The 16,834-nt window shown below is 38.7% G+C and overlaps 1 long non-coding RNA gene across 2 annotated transcripts in view; it reads right to left on the bottom strand.

Moving 5' to 3' along the window:
- Positions 1 to 1,141: 1,141 nt before the first annotated feature.
- The window catches only part of LOC146751668 (uncharacterized), a 60,029-nt gene continuing 44,336 nt past the window's right edge, over positions 1,142 to 16,834 (bottom strand). The window contains exons 1-3 of one of the 2 annotated variants that reach the window (XR_014941277.1): positions 2,615 to 3,738; positions 1,470 to 1,562; positions 1,142 to 1,233 (exon numbers count right to left, since the gene is read on the bottom strand). This is a non-coding gene — a long non-coding RNA (uncharacterized LOC146751668). Of the gene's footprint in view, positions 1,234 to 1,469; positions 1,563 to 2,614; positions 3,739 to 16,834 lie in introns of those variants that run through there. The other variant, XR_014941278.1, reaches the window with a different exon arrangement.

Below are 16,834 nucleotides of genomic sequence, written 5' to 3'. Positions count from 1 at the left end.
AACCTGACCTATTTATCATTATATATATTGTGAAGTAACAAGTAATCCAATACACAGAGGGTTAACTAGATCCAAGGCCTAGAAAATCATTGATACCTTCCAAGATGAGTAGTTTAAAGGCACAAGATTGCTAGCTCAAAGCTAAGTTTTCCTCCCTTCTCTCACCTGCTTTGAATACAGTCATCACTTAAGGTTTTGTAACTTCATAACTAAAACACCTAGTCATCAGGAATACCACAGAAATAATCAAGGACAGGCAGGAAATTAAAGCACTGTTATTAGGATATTTGTGTTTATGGTTGCCTCCTTTAAGTCAACAAGTTATCTCCAATAATTTCCAGGTTGAAAAGCATATTGTATACATGCGTATACAATATGTATATTGTAAATGTACAAAGTGTGAGCTGAGAAGTCTAACACTAAGGAGGGTAAGCAAAAGCTGAATGCTGAGGCTGAGATTGACAGCGGGGATCATCCTTAGTCCACAGAACTTTTACAGCTATGGCAGCTGAAGCCTGCACTTCTGTAAGCTTAAAATATCAGATTTATAAACCAATTTGAACTGACTTTCACATTAATAATGGTGCCAGACTCCTGCAGGAGGAAGGGAACACAAGGATTTTCATGACAAAACCCAGGAACAATCTCCCACCTTATGCTGTTACGCTAAACAAGTAGTCTACAAGTGAGTGTTAGGTTTTGCCAGTGTCCTAACACACTCATATAAAAATAAAGATGAATGAGATATCTTTACTACCCCAATTAAATGCCATAAGCCAGAAGAGAACGTCCTACACATACATAAGAGTGAAGTCCCTTGCTGGCAGGTTTGCAGGTTTGTTTCTTTAGAAACAAGAGTAAACAAAAACATCTTTCGTGGCACAATCCAACAGAACAGAACACATCCACTTCTGCCACAAACAACAACTTCCAACCTTCATGAATCTAAGAATCTTTAACATTCAGCCCACTTTACAACTTTTAGTTACACTTTATAAAGCAGATCTGTCACTGAAAAAAGGACTGTGGAAGCCCAACACTGTCTGCAATTGCTAACATGCTCAGAAAGGACAGATTTAGTATTTGATACCCGAAAAAAGAAAACCTGCACTTCAGAACTGAAATGCTAAAGTTGCAGTTACCACAGGTAAGTAAGGATGTCACTGGTGTATCGCTGGATCCAGAACGCTTTGCCGATTTTACAACAGGAACACTAAAGGTAAACCCAGTCTGCTACAAAAAAGAAAGGTTTTTCAGAGTCAGAAACCTAAGAAACTTTAATGAAATTCACACACAAGCACAGATCTGAAAGCAAGTCTCCAAATTTTTGCTATACATACTGGATGATTAATTATAAGGCAGAAAGCCACATAATTGTTTTCCCCACTAGCACAGCCACCTCTGTCTTAATGGTCCGCAATACTCTACTAAATGTATGATAAAAAGTTGAGCTTTTTCATTTTACTTACAGACAATGGAGGTAGCACTTCTGCCTCAGTAGATTTCACAATTGGAGATGAAAATCTGAACACAGGACTGCCAACGTTACTTGTTGGTTGTACCTGTATTTTCAAAAGAATGAAAGGTTTATATCTAAGAGCAGCAACTACCTGAATTCAGAATGCAACACAAGTTTTGCAGTGAAGTTCAGAAATCTGATGTTTTAGTTATTTCTAATCCATAGATTAGAGGAATAATAAAACAAAATGAAGTCTGCGCGTGAGTCTACAAGACATCATCTTTAAAACCAAATCACACAAACCAAGAGAAAAAGATGAGATGCTAATTAGGTCTAAATAGATGGAAAAGCAGGAAATTGAAGACATCTCTAAACTCAGCTCTACTAAAGAACTTCCTCAACAGGTTAAAGCAGATATTTGCTTCAAAAAATGCAAAACTATTTCAAGTATTCTAGAACAATTAATGTTTTTTCCTATATAGTAATATTCCAATTATTGCACCCTAGGCTCATTCTATGCAAGGCTTGAATGATCACCTTATGCTACCTCTAATTCAGTAACTTCATATCATGGCGTAACCATAGTAGGCAGTTACTCACTCCCTCAAACATACTCCCATTATTCCCCCTTCCCTCCTGGCCCCATGTTTAGTGCCAAGCATGATGCTATTGGTATGGCTCATCCCTTTGGTCACACGGGACCGAGCCCTCTTCCAGCCCTTGTGCACCACAGCCTTCTTGTTGCCAGGGCTGCTTGAGAAGCAGAAATGGCCTTGATGCTGCGTAAGCACTACACAACAACAGCTGAACACCGGTCTGTTATCAACATTGTTTTCATCACAGACTGGCAACTTTTCATAGCTACTATAAAGAAAATTATCTCTGACAAAACCACTATGAAGAACTTGGCATAAAATCCCACCTCCCTAAAATTCCATAGTGTTTGAACAGTTATCTTTAACCAGACATTTGCAAGTCTAAGACTGACAATCAAAAAACTGCATTTTTCTCTCCAAACTGCAATACAACTCTGACTTACTCAACTCAGTATGAACTAACACCAGTTAATTTCATGAGCACCACAGAAGTTAACTTGCAAAAGAGCAGATACAGACTCATACAGGAAAGCATTTATAGCATACAACATAGATTCACCTTGTTCATCACTGATGTTGAAACAGTGCTTGGTGACGATGACACAGTACTGCTAGTCAGAAAACTAAAGTTGAATGGAGCCAGAGATGCAGTACTGATGGGTAGGGATATTTTTGGGAGTACCGGTTCCTCCACTTCCTAGAGTTGTAAAGTAAAATTTTTCTCTTTTACAAAACATGCTACTTTCTCATCCTGCTCCGCTCTGATTCGCTACCAACAGCGAATTTGGAACAAATATAACATTTAAAGTATTGTGTACTGAACCCACACAACAAAACACAAAATACCTACAAAGAAAACTACAGATGAAAGAACATTTACTCTGGTAAATCCAGCCTATACCACATGTAAGGATGCAAATCATATATCAGTACATCTTAAAAACAACAGCGTTTGTTCTTGCCTTTTAAGCTATTTGATAACCAAGACTGAATGAGTTAGGGTTTAAATGAGAACTGCCAATCTAATCACAGGCTGCACAGAAGCACCAAGATCTAAATAGAAATGAATGACTAAGCAGAGGGATAAATTGGTACTACAGACATTCAAGCGTATCCTACGACTTACAAGTGTTTCACTATTATGGTCTGAAAAGTTAATGGAACTTAGCTATTTTTATCTGCATCACTATTTTATTTGAATTACATAAACATACTCCATTGTTTATGATTTCTTTATATTGCATCAGCTAAAAGACCAACATAAAGACTGACACTAAAGATACAGTCATAGGCAGCTCAGATAACATCCAATCAGAAAAATAATCTTGAATATTTGTGGCTACAGTTTGATAAAATAGATCTTTTCCCCTTAAAACAGGAAAAAAAACCTTTCACTACAAGTTCAGTAAGTATCAGCAATCCTAAGTCATCATTAGCAGACATGCAGAACACCATTTTCTAATTCTCTTTTGGACTCCTGGCCCATACAAGACTTAAACAGGAAAGAATAAATTCAATAAACTTTGTTTACATACTTGACACTTGTTTCAAATATCGCTGCATTACAGAAACCATACAAACCTCCACCAAAACATTCCTACTCTTTGGATACCTTGAAAATTGTAATACCAGGCAGAGGAGAGACGTGGTTAAGCAGATAAATCAGCATATTCTTTCATATAATTTAAACTATAGAAATGAAATTGCAGTGAAATTCATGGCTTCCACAGCAGTTGTTACAAGATTTCCTCTTCTTGTATGGTATTCATGGGAAAAAGAAAGAAAGAAAAAAAAAAAATAGTGTGTTATTAAAAGCAATGGGAGATTTAGTTGAGCAGTGAAAATATTTAGTTCAGCATCTTGTTATGCTACACACTATTTTTGAGTTCCCTCTAATCATTTCCTATGGTGGAACATGATGAAGAACTGGGCCCCCTACTTAACATATTTCCCATTGCTACCAAGGTAAAAGGTCACCAATACACAGGAATGTTCACCTAACAACATGAGTCATGCAAATATCATCCTTTACCTGAAGGCAAATTCCTGCCCCTTAATATTTAAATCCCATCTAGCTTTCACTGATTTCTAAACATCACATCCTTCAAATATTCAGAACACACTGAGGGACAAAAAGTCCCTCTCTTTTTTCCTTCCCCTGTCTAATAGGATTTTTCACTTATTTTACCAAAGCAAAATGTTGGCAGAGAAAAAAAAGTCAATTAAAACAAGTTCCCTCCTTTGGCAAAGATGTTCACACTAAAGACAGAGCTGAAGACAGCCACTACTATATCTGACTTTAGAGACCTCAACTCTACTGAGACATCTTGTCTAGTACATGGTGCATTTAATGCATAATAGCAGTATATAATGCACTCAAGCTCACTAACCAAGGGACCATGTAAAATCCACTCTCCTCCACCCTTAGCTAACAACTATTCAGTAAGGATAGAGTAATTCTTAAATCTGCATTCTCCTCCAACTTTGTCATGGCCGTAGTTGATGCCACTGTCTCCTTGGAATTCACAGCTCAAAAATTTCTCTTTAAGACTGGTGCCCTTTCTCTCTCTTCTGAAGAAATGAGACAAGTAGGTTTGATTATTTGTTTTTAAATCACTGCCAAGTGGTACAACTTTTCAGATGACCTTCTTGGAACAGGACCAATATGGGAAGTTGGTTCAGAGCCTTGCCAGGGTAGTCTGCTCTTAGACAGGTGAGGGAGAGCAACGAATGAGTTGAATTCCAAAGAAATATTCCATTTACCTATATTTGTCCCCAGAAGCTCTGTTCTTGTTCTGACACTGTTAGAAACAAACAATAATACAGCCACAGAAGCCTGCTGGCATAAACACATCAGATGGAGAGCAGAATCAAGCCCACTGAATCTTTTATTGCAGTCACTGAGATGATACAGCTACATGGCAGTGCTATAGCTATCAGCTGCAACAAAGCTACCTGGAACACAGTCATTTTTCATAAAACATTCTCTATCCAAACAGTGGAAGAAAATAGGAACAAAGAACCATTTCTTCCAGATCAGCAGAACTTCGCTTCTACCAGGTCTGAACCACAGTGCAAGTCTGCTTTCACAGACACAAAGGTTAGTCCACAAAATACTAGTCCAGTTTCTAAGGCAGAGACAAAGCTTGCAGTGGTGATAGAGTGTTTAACTTGGGTTTCCAGTATGGTAGCACCACAAAGGTCCAAAGGCTTTTGGCCCTGAAGACCTTTTACTCCATTTTGAGTATAACATACAGAAATCCTTCCTTTAGACTTAACACCAAAACTTTGGAGAGCTCCAAATAGTTCGGGGAATAACAAAACCCAGCAAAGAAAAGTCAGGCCAATTACAAGCATGCCTTGCTCACTGTAGATTCAACCAAGTGCTTGGATCAGATCAAGAAAAAGCAGAACGATACACTTTACCCCGATACTTCTGTCTGCTCATTCCCTCTCTGCCCTGGAGCAGTCAATTACGCATTAAGAGAGCACAGCAAAGACACCACTCTCAGCTCTAACTGCCTTTGCAAGGCCACATCTTCTGTCTCAGAAATCCCAGGCCACAGTCTGCTAATTGCTAACAGGCCGAAGAGAGCTTTGCAACCCCTTAATGATAATAACCCTGACAAGCCAAAGAACAAGGCTGACAGTGAAAGGAAAGAGACCTAAGTGTCACTCGTTTCCTTGCAGAGGCATTGCCAAGGAGAAAGTGTTTAAGAATTTGCAAATGCAACTGAGCAGTACAGCTTGCAGAGGTGTTGGAGAGTGTTCACAGTCAGCCTAAGGCATGGTGGCAGCACCCAGGCAGGCATGGAGGACATGGGGACAGCACCACTGTGCTACGTGGGGCTCTTACACCTCATCCCGAGATTGCTCTAAGGGTCAGCACCACTCATTCCTGCCTTATCCCTGTTTCTGACCACATTTTGCTTTGGTTGTGATGGCTTTGGGATCCTTTGACTGACTTCCAATTGTTTTTCGGCCACTCCATATATGACATTTTGACTCCTCAGATGTTTGATTTTGGCTTGTATGTTCTGCAATGCCCTATTCCTACATCCACCCTCACTGTGCTTTCCTGTGTTTCTTTGAGTCCTAATCAGGAGGCTGTCTGAACTGATAAATGCCCCCCAAGGCATGGTCCCAGCTGCAGGAATACAGTTCTGCAACCTTTTACTTTTATGTTTCAGCTGCATCCTATTCTGTCTCAACTCAATTTATAAGCCAGTGTTCATGGAACACCTGTGGAATTTCTGAAGTGCATTTACATGTGATTGTTGGCTTGTACTTCAGGCAACAGAAGCAAATAAAAACTGAAATTCATTGCAATGACCTAGAGGTACAGGAAAGCAGACCTTGAGTCTTAATCACTTGAACACGCCATGAATGACTTAACAAATTAATATTAAAAACTGTAGGAAATACAAATCCTTCTCAAAATAATGTTCTAAACAGCAGAGAGTGGTAAAGAAGAGTATTTATGCTTCTGTTCTACACAATTAATATTATTTACTACTTCAAAAGAAAATTACTGACAAAGCTGGCTACAACATAAACATAATCTAAATTTGTTGTCAGCTAATAGAGGCCATGTGCGCCATCACCTGGATGTGAGAAAATGATCAATTTTCCTGTTACTTCTGACTACAGTGTCTCAGCAAGATACAGAAAATAAGAAGTTTTCCTGCCTTGTCCTTCTCCTTCAGAGCATTTTCATTTAGTTCATATTCACATTGTTTAAAAACAGAGCAAACTCACGCTGGTCATGCTGGAACCACTTAACCACTCTAGCGTTTTACTGGAGCCTATTCTCCCTCTGCATTGGAGACTTCTGAGCTATAGGGAAGCTGGAAGAAGATTCAAAACACTGAACAAAAACAGATGGTTGAGAATGATGTGCTAGAATAACTCCCAAACACAAACACATAGGAGAAAAGTCATGTTAGGTTTAAAAAGAGAGAATACTAACCAGGTCCCAGAAAAGTCTGAAAAGCTGTATTATGTTTTTAAGTATAACAAACAATAATTCACCAAACTTTCCAGACATAATTTGATGATGCTTCTGTCTCAGGTGCAGAGAGAAGAAGAATTTGTTTAAAGTGTGCCAAATAATTCACCATGATATTAAGTTATGCCATCTGGAAATGGGATATAGAACTCAGATTTCTCTCAAGATCAGATTTAGACAAAGCATCTCATACTTTGATAGGCCATTTAAAAGCAAACATCTTACAGCCGACCCCAGATGCTTTCTCTATTTGTATCAAGTGCTTATTAAAGCTCCTCATCATAAGTAGGTTTTTGTTTTCCAGTCTTTTTATTTCCAAGGGCAAACACAGATGGTGCACAGCAGCATAATGCAGGAAGGACTCAGGCTGAGAATGAGCAGCAGTGTGGCAGAGGGCTGTCCCACGTGGGGTGAAGCTCAGGCCTTGCAAGCAGGAAGATTTCTGGACATGCAGCATTTGCTAATAAGCAAATGTCCTGTAAGCACAGTCTCGTGGCTTCAAGGTACTGCAGTTTTTCCTCAGAGTCCAATAAAGACCCATCAGGGATAAGCAGCATCAAAGAAAATTCTAGTTAAATAATAGTGAAAAATGTGGATCAGAACTGAAACTGGGGCCCATAAAGGGTATGGAATACTCATCCTTGGAGATTTTTAAAACTTGATTAGACAAGAATTCCAGTAACCTGGTTTAGCTTTGAAGCGTACCCTCCTTTGAGCAAGGCATTGGACCAGAGGACCCAAAGGTCCCTTCCAACCTGAATTATTCAATACAGCTAAACGGCACTAGCTGTACTGATGCAGAGGATTGGGAAAAGACAGGCAGGTAAGATCTGCAAAATCTGTCAGCCTCATGATATCAAACTTACACTTGCAGGGCAAAGCAACAATGGAAGTAAGTTTCATCATCGTTCCCCACCAACAGCAGTATCACAGGTATCCCACTGATCCTCCTCCCCAGCCTCTGACTCATCCATAGCATGCTCTTTATGGCAGGGCTGAAGTAAGAAAATCCATTTCCCTATACCCTTTCTCTGCTCTTTCCTCCAGTACCTCCCCAGCAAAGTTTTCACATTCCCACTGCGTTCACCTGAGCTCTGAATGCCTAACAAGAAATGCAAAAGCATCTAGCAATCATAATAGGTGTTAAAATCCTGCACGTTGTTTTTACCTGGTGTAACAAGCAACCATGAGGCATTATGCAACTGACCCAATTTGAGGCATTTAACATACCAAGGCTTAGCAAAGAGTGCCTGCTACAATCTACAGATTCTGTTCCCAATGAAAATCAGTAACCCTGTTACTGGAGGCAGAGCCAGACCCGACACGTCAGTGCCGCCTATCCATATTTCTAAATAAGTTGTGCAGGAAACATATTAGTTTCTAATCTTGGTGCTTCAGTGCCTAAATGAGCCTCATCACCATAGCAACAGATGGCTTCACAATCTTTAATGCCTTTATTTTCACAAGTCCTCTGAGAAATAGAGGAGGACAGCTGTCCCCATTTCACAACTGTGTAACTGCCAGGCAAAGAGGCAAAGTAATTTGCCCCAAATCCTGCAGGAAATGTATGGAGAGCAGGATGTCAGGGCATCAGGTTTCCCAGCCTTCCTACACATGCTCCAACCTACCCCATCCTTACTGCTAAAAGTACTTCCTACATCTATGGATACAGGAGCATGGCCTTTAAAAAAATGGCTTTTCTATTTGAAAGCTTGGGTCTCCTAAAAGGCTGGCCTGTCTCTGCAGGGAGATGACCTACAGAGGAGGTCCAAAGGGCAGTGGAAAATGGACTTGGCCAATTCATTAAGCCGGAAAGCAGTGATGCCATGTGTAAATCTCACAAGTTTCATAGCGTTTTAAGAGGCTGCTAAGGGTTCTAATTCTGTAATTCCTTTCTGTTGTATTTGGCAAGCATCTGGCTTTTACTCTGTCCACAGTGTGCACTCCAGGGAACAACACATTAAGGAAGCCAGCAAAACCAATACTTGTCCAGTTGTTCTGGATGTGTCAGATCACAGCAGATTTTCCCAGGCAGGCGCAAACTCTGCAGAAAGCCATATCTCCCCTTCCAATGTCATCTGAACTTGTATTTTGTTTTAATTCAGTCTATTCTCCTTCCCAGGCATAAAACTTAAATTTCCAAATTTGGGATATTCTGATCATGTCCTTCTATGTTGAGCTGTTTCAGCACAATTCATTGCCCAATCAAGATAGGTTTCTAAACCCATTTTACGTTGTTCTGTTTCCTCTCAAAGTTCAGACATTCTCTTGATTCTCTTATTTATAATGGCTTATAGGTAAAACAAATTTAACTCATGCAATTTGTACCTCTATTTTATGAGGGGAAAAAAAAAAAAAAAAAAGAAGAAGAAGAAGAAGAAGAAAAAAAGAAGTAAGACAAGGTTCATTCATCAATATAATCTTTTTCGTTTACAATTAGCATCGGAGTTGTATACAAAACCTCTCAGCCCTAAAATGCCTCTACTTATCACAGCAGTCTACACTGTTTATATTTATGAGGCAATTTGCACAAATGCCTTCAGACTGATGCGGCATTTATATTTATTTCATTTTTCTACTTCTGGTATTTTGTGTTCCTCTTCCCTTTATATTGCCTGTTTGAGAAACCTGCTTCATTCATCTCTCAGGAAGAACTGCTTTAAGAGAGGCAGATGGGAGCACCTATAAAGTGAAATATCGAAACTGTCTCTACATGACATAAGCGTCCTCCTGGTACTGCTGAATATTACAGCTTTTAAAAGTCATGTTTTACTTTGGAAATAGAAGCAATTACTTTTAATTGTAGTTCTCAGCATGAAAAACTTGGAAAAGGGATGTTTTTCTCCTCTTCAAGTCAGATCCTTATATTAAAAACAGAAACACTTCAGCACACACTGAGAAACAGGCCATAGTTACCCTAGGAATATACAGCAGCAGCACCGTTAAGCATGACTGCATTAAAAAGATATGTTAAGTGTGAAGTTGCCTTAGGTTTATCTTGGCTGTCTTAACTCTGATGAGATTAGAGTTGCAGAAGCAAATGCAAACTGCCTGTCCCTGTTTTACTACAATAAACTTGGAGCTTCTTTAAACTACCAAAACATGTCAGTGCTTCACTGTATTGCCCTGTTCTGAATGTTATAACTTGGTTCTTCAGTTATGGAGAAGGAGTTGAAAACCACGACAGATGCTTTAAACTAAAGATGGATTGCAGAGCTACACCACTCAAGACAACTGATGCTAGGAACAGAGTTCAGCTCAGGCTACGCAATTGACCTCTTCAGTTCAAATATGCTGTGATGAAGTCTATCAAGCAGTCTGCTACCAAAGAAAAAAAGTCAAGGCAGCACAGAGGACAACACGAGGATGCTGTGGCAAAAATAGACATAGAAACCAAAGGATTCATGTCTATGGTGTGGAACAGTTAAACAAATGGACTTCTTGATGGATGTCCCAGCAATGGGGATTAGTGTTGCTTTTGTAACACTAAACTGAAGGTTTAGTTCAAAGGTTGAACGTCCACATGCTCATATACAGAAAGTGTAAAAATGACCTGTCTCCCTTCATAGGGGTGGAAATTAAACAGCATTAACTAGTAACTACTTACTGTGGCATCACACACCATCGAAGAGAGAAAATAGAAGTACTTTAAAACATATGAGGCGCATAACAATTTGATGAACAGGCAAATTCAGCAGTCTTTGCCTGAAGTTGAACAAAACAGGTTTCACGTGTCAGTTTGCATTTATGGTTACTATCAACAGCTATTGGCAAGGATTAGGTCACCAAAAGTAATTTAGATGATAGAGCACGGCTGGAGTGGCATACTCCCAATCCATTTTCATTCCGTGTATTAAAACAAACTTCCCTTAGATTTCTACTTGCATTTCTCTGAAACAGTCTCACTAGAAGATAGCACAATTGAATTAACAACTGCTTATATCAAATGCATTTTTCTTGCATGTTCTACCTGCCCAGAGGTATGTCTGAAAGTGGACCAGAGTTTAATGGAGATGAATTTAAAGAGCACCTAGAGACAAGCAACCACTAGTCACCATTATCCTTCATTTAAATAGGTATTGGAAAACAGTATCAAAATAAATTGCTTATTTGAAAGACCTTGGAATCAGTTTCCTATCCGAATTCCGTACTATTTAATTAAGGAACAATACCATTAAAGTGTGGGTTGTCACTCTCCGACACTGTGTTCAACAGAAAATTGAAAACCAGAATGCCTGCCTACGCTGTTGAAACCCAGTGTCAAACACATTAGAGATTTGCTGATTTATAAAGCAACAGACAGAGAAAAACAAAAAATAATACAATTGGAAGCCTTAGAAACTATCCTATTTCATGAAAATAGTTCTGTGTATCTCAATAAAGAGAAACAATGGTTGTAAAAAGAGATAGTGTCTCAAGAGGTTGCCCTCATTTATATGAGATTGTCATCACAGACGCATTTTATGAAGGAGTAGACAACTTATTCTCACAAACACACAAAGAAAGGATATACGTGGCACTCAGTCTGCCCTCTTGCCTGAATGGGACTGGGAGCATACTTCCAGTATAAGTGGTACAAATATTTCAGCTTTATTACATCTGCTGCTTAGCAATCCGGGAGGTAAAAATCCATGCTTCTTTGGCTTCAGAGTGACTTCACATGCTGAACTGCCTTCAGTTCTAGTTAGTAGATAGAAAATTTTGCTTTATGTTAATAAAATGGACAGAGTTTAAAGACAAGTAAGACACATGAAGTAAAGGAACTCATCTATAAGGGAGAATTAAGAGCCTCCATAACCTGTCCAAACCACTGGATGACACACTTTTGCTTCATCTGCACTTCCATGCCAGAAACCACTTTGTTAGTCTGCCCTTCTGCTTCTATCTGTCACACAGCAACAAAATGCAATGGAATATTGGTGGGAATTTTCATTCTCTACTGCCGTACCACCACCATCTGCCTCTAATGTTGTAGGCCAACAAAGTAGGAAGCATTATTTTTGAAGCAGACCTCATATTTCACCAATGTGGATGAATTATCATTAGTTTTGTTCAAAATTAATTTTAGGTGGAATATATGCAGCAAAATAAGAAACCTTTTCCTCTGATGAGAACCTTCCTGCGAACTCCAGAAGCATGAAGCTCAGACTGAGCTTCCCTGTGTCGATGGATCAGCACGAGTTCCATACAGAGCAATTTCATACACTGCTGCATCAGATCTCTTAGAAACAGTACACTTGATATCTTAAGTATTTCTTGATAGTGATTCGTATTAGGCAGTAGAACATCCTCCTGAGAAAAGATAAGGCAGCCTTATTGTTGAGAGCATATCAAACCAGGAGAGCACAATACTAGAAACCATAGTCCAGAGAATAAAACCTGTAACGGCCTTGTTGATGACTGAATAAGGCTTTTCCATCTTTAATATCTCCAGCAATGCACAAGCCCTTAGGAAAGCAAAACTGATTCATATCTAACAAGTCACAATATTAAATTCATATTTTGGAGGAAAGAAAAAAAAAAAAAAAAAAAAAAGGGAATTCTTCTTGCTATCCTAAAGATAAAATGAGGTCTATCTAACTACTAGCACTACTGTGGGACTTTAGGACTAAATTTTAAACAATCTGCCATTCTAATATAAAATATGAACAAAACTACTGAATGCTAATTTTTTCTGAACTAATACTTGACATATTTCTCCTTCCTTTATTCACATTTTTCTTCTCCTTCTTTTCCACTGTAAGTGGACTCACATAAATACTGTTCCATTACCTAAATTCCCAGTCCAAATTACAGCAGTTATTCCTCTAAGGAATTGCTGAGTTCTGAATAATAAGATCTTAGTGAGCTTTCAGCAAGAAACCAGAGAACAAGGTGCTCCTCTAAAGCAATATCAGAATTGATTTCTTTACATTTGTCAGAAACAACTGGAAAGAAAATGTATTAAGTACAGCACTGTCAGCCACAATCGACTGAAAGCCTGAAAGACTGGGGGAAAGAAATTGCTAATCCAGGACCCTCAGAGTCTTCTTGACGCCTACTTTTCACAGAAGATCCAGCTGTTCTAGAATTCAAGCTGACCAAAGCTTTCAGAAAGAAGACTGCGAAAAACTGTGGCCAACCCAATATTCAGAAATATGGAACAAACAGATGCCAAGAACCCAATCTGCCCTTTTCAGAAAACATGCCAAATATCGTTCTCTACTTTCCTGTATTCCCTCCTATATAAACTTGCTTTTTTTATTTTTATTTTTTTTAAGAAGGATAAAGAAATGGTTATATAAAAGCACACAGAAAATGGCTTAATTTAAAGAAAAGCTGTGCTCTAAAAGACCAGGAATACTTCACTTATGCTTGTAGAAAAGCATCATAAGCTACTCAAGTAACTCCCAGACCATTTAATTTCAGTAAAACTCACCTGAAGGAAAAACCTGTGAATGAATATCATGATTCCTAGCAGAAACAGCTGGCTTTACACCAGAGCTAAGCCCTCCATCTCCATCCACTACATAGAGTGAAGCAAGACCAAGGAATGCAGATCATGCCCAGAAAACAACCTCAAAATACAAGCGTGAAATAACCACAGCCTATGCCATTTCCTCCCCTTACTTCAATCTTTTACCAACTTCTGATAAATTAAATTAATTTTAAAAAGCAAGAGAAGTTAAAGCATCGGAATGAACATACTGAGTTGATCTCTCTCTTCCCAGATGTACTGGTTGCTACCAATTTCCCATGAACTTATCTATGTTAGCCAAATAGGCACCTGAATAGCAACAGGTTCTCCTTATGCCACAGAAAATGAGAGTGCAGAGTGCATAAAACTGTTATTAAATGGAGCCAGAATCTGTCAAACAGTCCTTATATAAGTGACTCAAGAGGAAAAATGATTTGGGACAAAGGCTATGCCTTTTTTGTTACTGTTGTTCCAAAACACTTTCCTTGTGGGTATTAACAGTTCAACGTGAGTTCCTCCTGTTTCAATCCTTAGCTGTTTTTTTCTTCCTTTTGAAGTTTTGCCCAATCACTTATAATAATAATGAATAATTTACTAAAAGAAAATCAAAGAAAACATAAGTCTGTCTTAATATTGGCATGTCAAATGATGTTTAACAGTTGCTTAGCACCACGGATTTCAGTAGAGCATTTCCTCATCCTCATTAGTGTAAGTCAGAGAAGCAGCAGCAACACAATGAAACATTTGCAGAATTTTCTAAGTGGCTTACTTCATCTAAGAGGAACAGCACTTCACTATAATAGGAATGATTATATGTGGATTTAGCTCAATTAAGCATCACCTTGGTAATGCTCTCTCTTTTGTTATCCAAACATCCTTGTGTATGTTTATCAGGACGACTGAAGTTTGCCCAGGAAGCCAAGTTAAATTTCTAGCTTTATAGTTAAAGGAGCCAAGTTTAAAGAAACATTTCAAACACATACTGGCTGTATTCCCTGACAAATCCCTTCCACCTTTTTTCTGAACCTTACCCACGAAATTAAATATATTAGGTTGCATGATCAGAGAAAGAGTGGCTGGTCATGCATTCCCACTAAGCATACAAGGTACCTATAGAAACTAAGAAAGACTTCTCCCAGGCAGCTGCACAGATAAACTCATTTTTCAGAGTTGTTCAGGACTCTATGCTTCTGTAAAAGATAATACACATTTCCAGATAAAAATCTCATTTCCCATCTGTGCTGCATCCGATGCATCATGACAAACATCTTGAATAAAAAGAAATCTAAGGGACTCCTAGAAATAAAGTATAAACTCAAAGGGCATTTGATGGAAACTTCAAGAACAACTTTTGAGTGGTTTTTTTCATGTTTTGTATTTGCACCTATGTGGCATATTAACTTGGTACCAGCCTGCACATGCAGACCCCAGAAAATTATGCATGAATGCTCTGTGTCCTATCATTTATAGGGAGCAAGTTCCAAACACACTGCCTACTTTTTCCTTGTCAAATGGCATACACAAGAGGCAATGTTTACCATATTTATAACACAATGTTCACGTTTGTAAGGCTTAAATCCTACCTGTGGCAGCAAAATTATTCTGTGCTCAAGTTACTCATGTCCCCTCGTTAACTCTTTACTACAATTGGTGCCTCATGGCAGACAAGCAAAAATCTAAATTCCTGCATTAAGGTGTCATAAATCACAGTGTGGCAGACTCAGATTACACCAGGATTCATGCAGGCTTTTAAAAAATTGCATAGTCAGAATGAGCAAGCTAACTGCTGGGAAGTTAAAAACCATGGCATCTCTTTGCGGCAGCTTTTCCTCTTCTGGTCTGTGTCCGGACAGCTTCTTAAAGCTGATCACACATTCATGTGTTCAAAACTAATAGTGACAAAAGCAAAAAGATAAACAAAGAGACACAGAAAGTTCTCTTAAAGCATTCTGAATTCATAAAAAATTAAGGTGATAAACAAGAAGTACAAAGATCATGCTCCTTTAAAATAAGAAGGCTCATCACGAAAGAAAACTCAAACGACAGTCACCTCACAACAGAAATATCCTGGTTTTCAATGTTTCTTTGACTATTCAAGCGCTCCAACAGCCAATAAGATCAAAACACAATGTATTTTTAGTAAGGTACCCAAATTTGACGTATTTCATAACAAAAACTCTCAGAGAGCATTCTTGTTCTTCTATGTCAGCTACTGCATTTGCATCAGTTTAAGGGCAAAGTTCTTCTAGTTCAGAAGAGAGCAAGCAGTGCGTCATAGAATGGCTCAGGTTGGAAAGGACCTTAAAGAAAATCCAGTTCTAATTCTCCTTAATATTCTTAATATTTTTTTCCCCACTGAAATAGACCGTGCTTAGTAGAAAAAGGTTTAGATACCAGTCCCATGAGGTCCTTCGACAGTGCTAGTACTTATTTTTCTCCTTCACAAGGTCATTTAAATTTCAAGCATTAATTGACGTGGTCCTTCATGTCAAAAGAAAACAAACTTGTTGTCACTCAGTCCATAGGTTTCAGATTACTTCTCAATGAAACATCTCCTTACACATTTTATATACATTCACCCAAAATGGTACATGAAAAGAGGTAGATGTTCCTATCTTCAAGGAGCTTAATTCATCTTGCATTTTATACCCCTCTGGACAGGAATTAAATAAAAAATACCCAAAAAGAAGCATAGAACTTTCATATGACACGGGAGGAAGAAGGCCCAAAATGAAATTATACTCCAAATAGAACAGAAATACAAGCAAGCACTAGCGAGGGGACAGTTCATCTTTTTGCAGTAGAATTTTCACCTTCAGCCAGGAATTGCTGCCCCTGAGCCTTCAAAGCTAGCTGAAAGAGAGAAGCCTCAAAACCACTTGCTGGGAGACAGCATCAATTCAGCCACAACTCAAATAGGACAGTCCTTATGCAAGTCACAAGGCAAGTCTGATACTCAGTAGCACTTTGAAAGCAGTAACAAAACATCCATTCACTTATGTGGGTGCCATTTTCTACATAGTGCCAGTACAGCATTCAATTGGGCGATATTCTGTGACAGTAGATATGCTCTCCATACAAGTGAAGGCGTAAGAATCATAAAGTACCTTTGTCTGGAGATCAGCTAGAGCTGAACTGTTGTTGGTAATGCACTACATTTTCTCCACTGAGTGCTAATAACTTGATGTATGTGCATTTGACTTCTGTTTTGTATCTCTTCCAAAACAGAAAAACAAGACACTGGATGTAAGAAGTAACTTTTTTACTCTAAGATAAATCTACTCCAAGATGGCTTATGAAAATGGCTAAAGCAC

This window comes from Coturnix japonica, unplaced genomic scaffold, assembly GCF_054131305.1.
Source record: "Coturnix japonica strain WE unplaced genomic scaffold, WE-NBRP24 Scf069, whole genome shotgun sequence".
In the NCBI taxonomy this organism is placed as follows: Eukaryota; Metazoa; Chordata; class Aves; order Galliformes; family Phasianidae; genus Coturnix; species Coturnix japonica.
The sequence above is the reverse complement of the archived record's forward strand: the minus strand, read 5'-3'. Positions and strand labels throughout refer to the sequence as shown.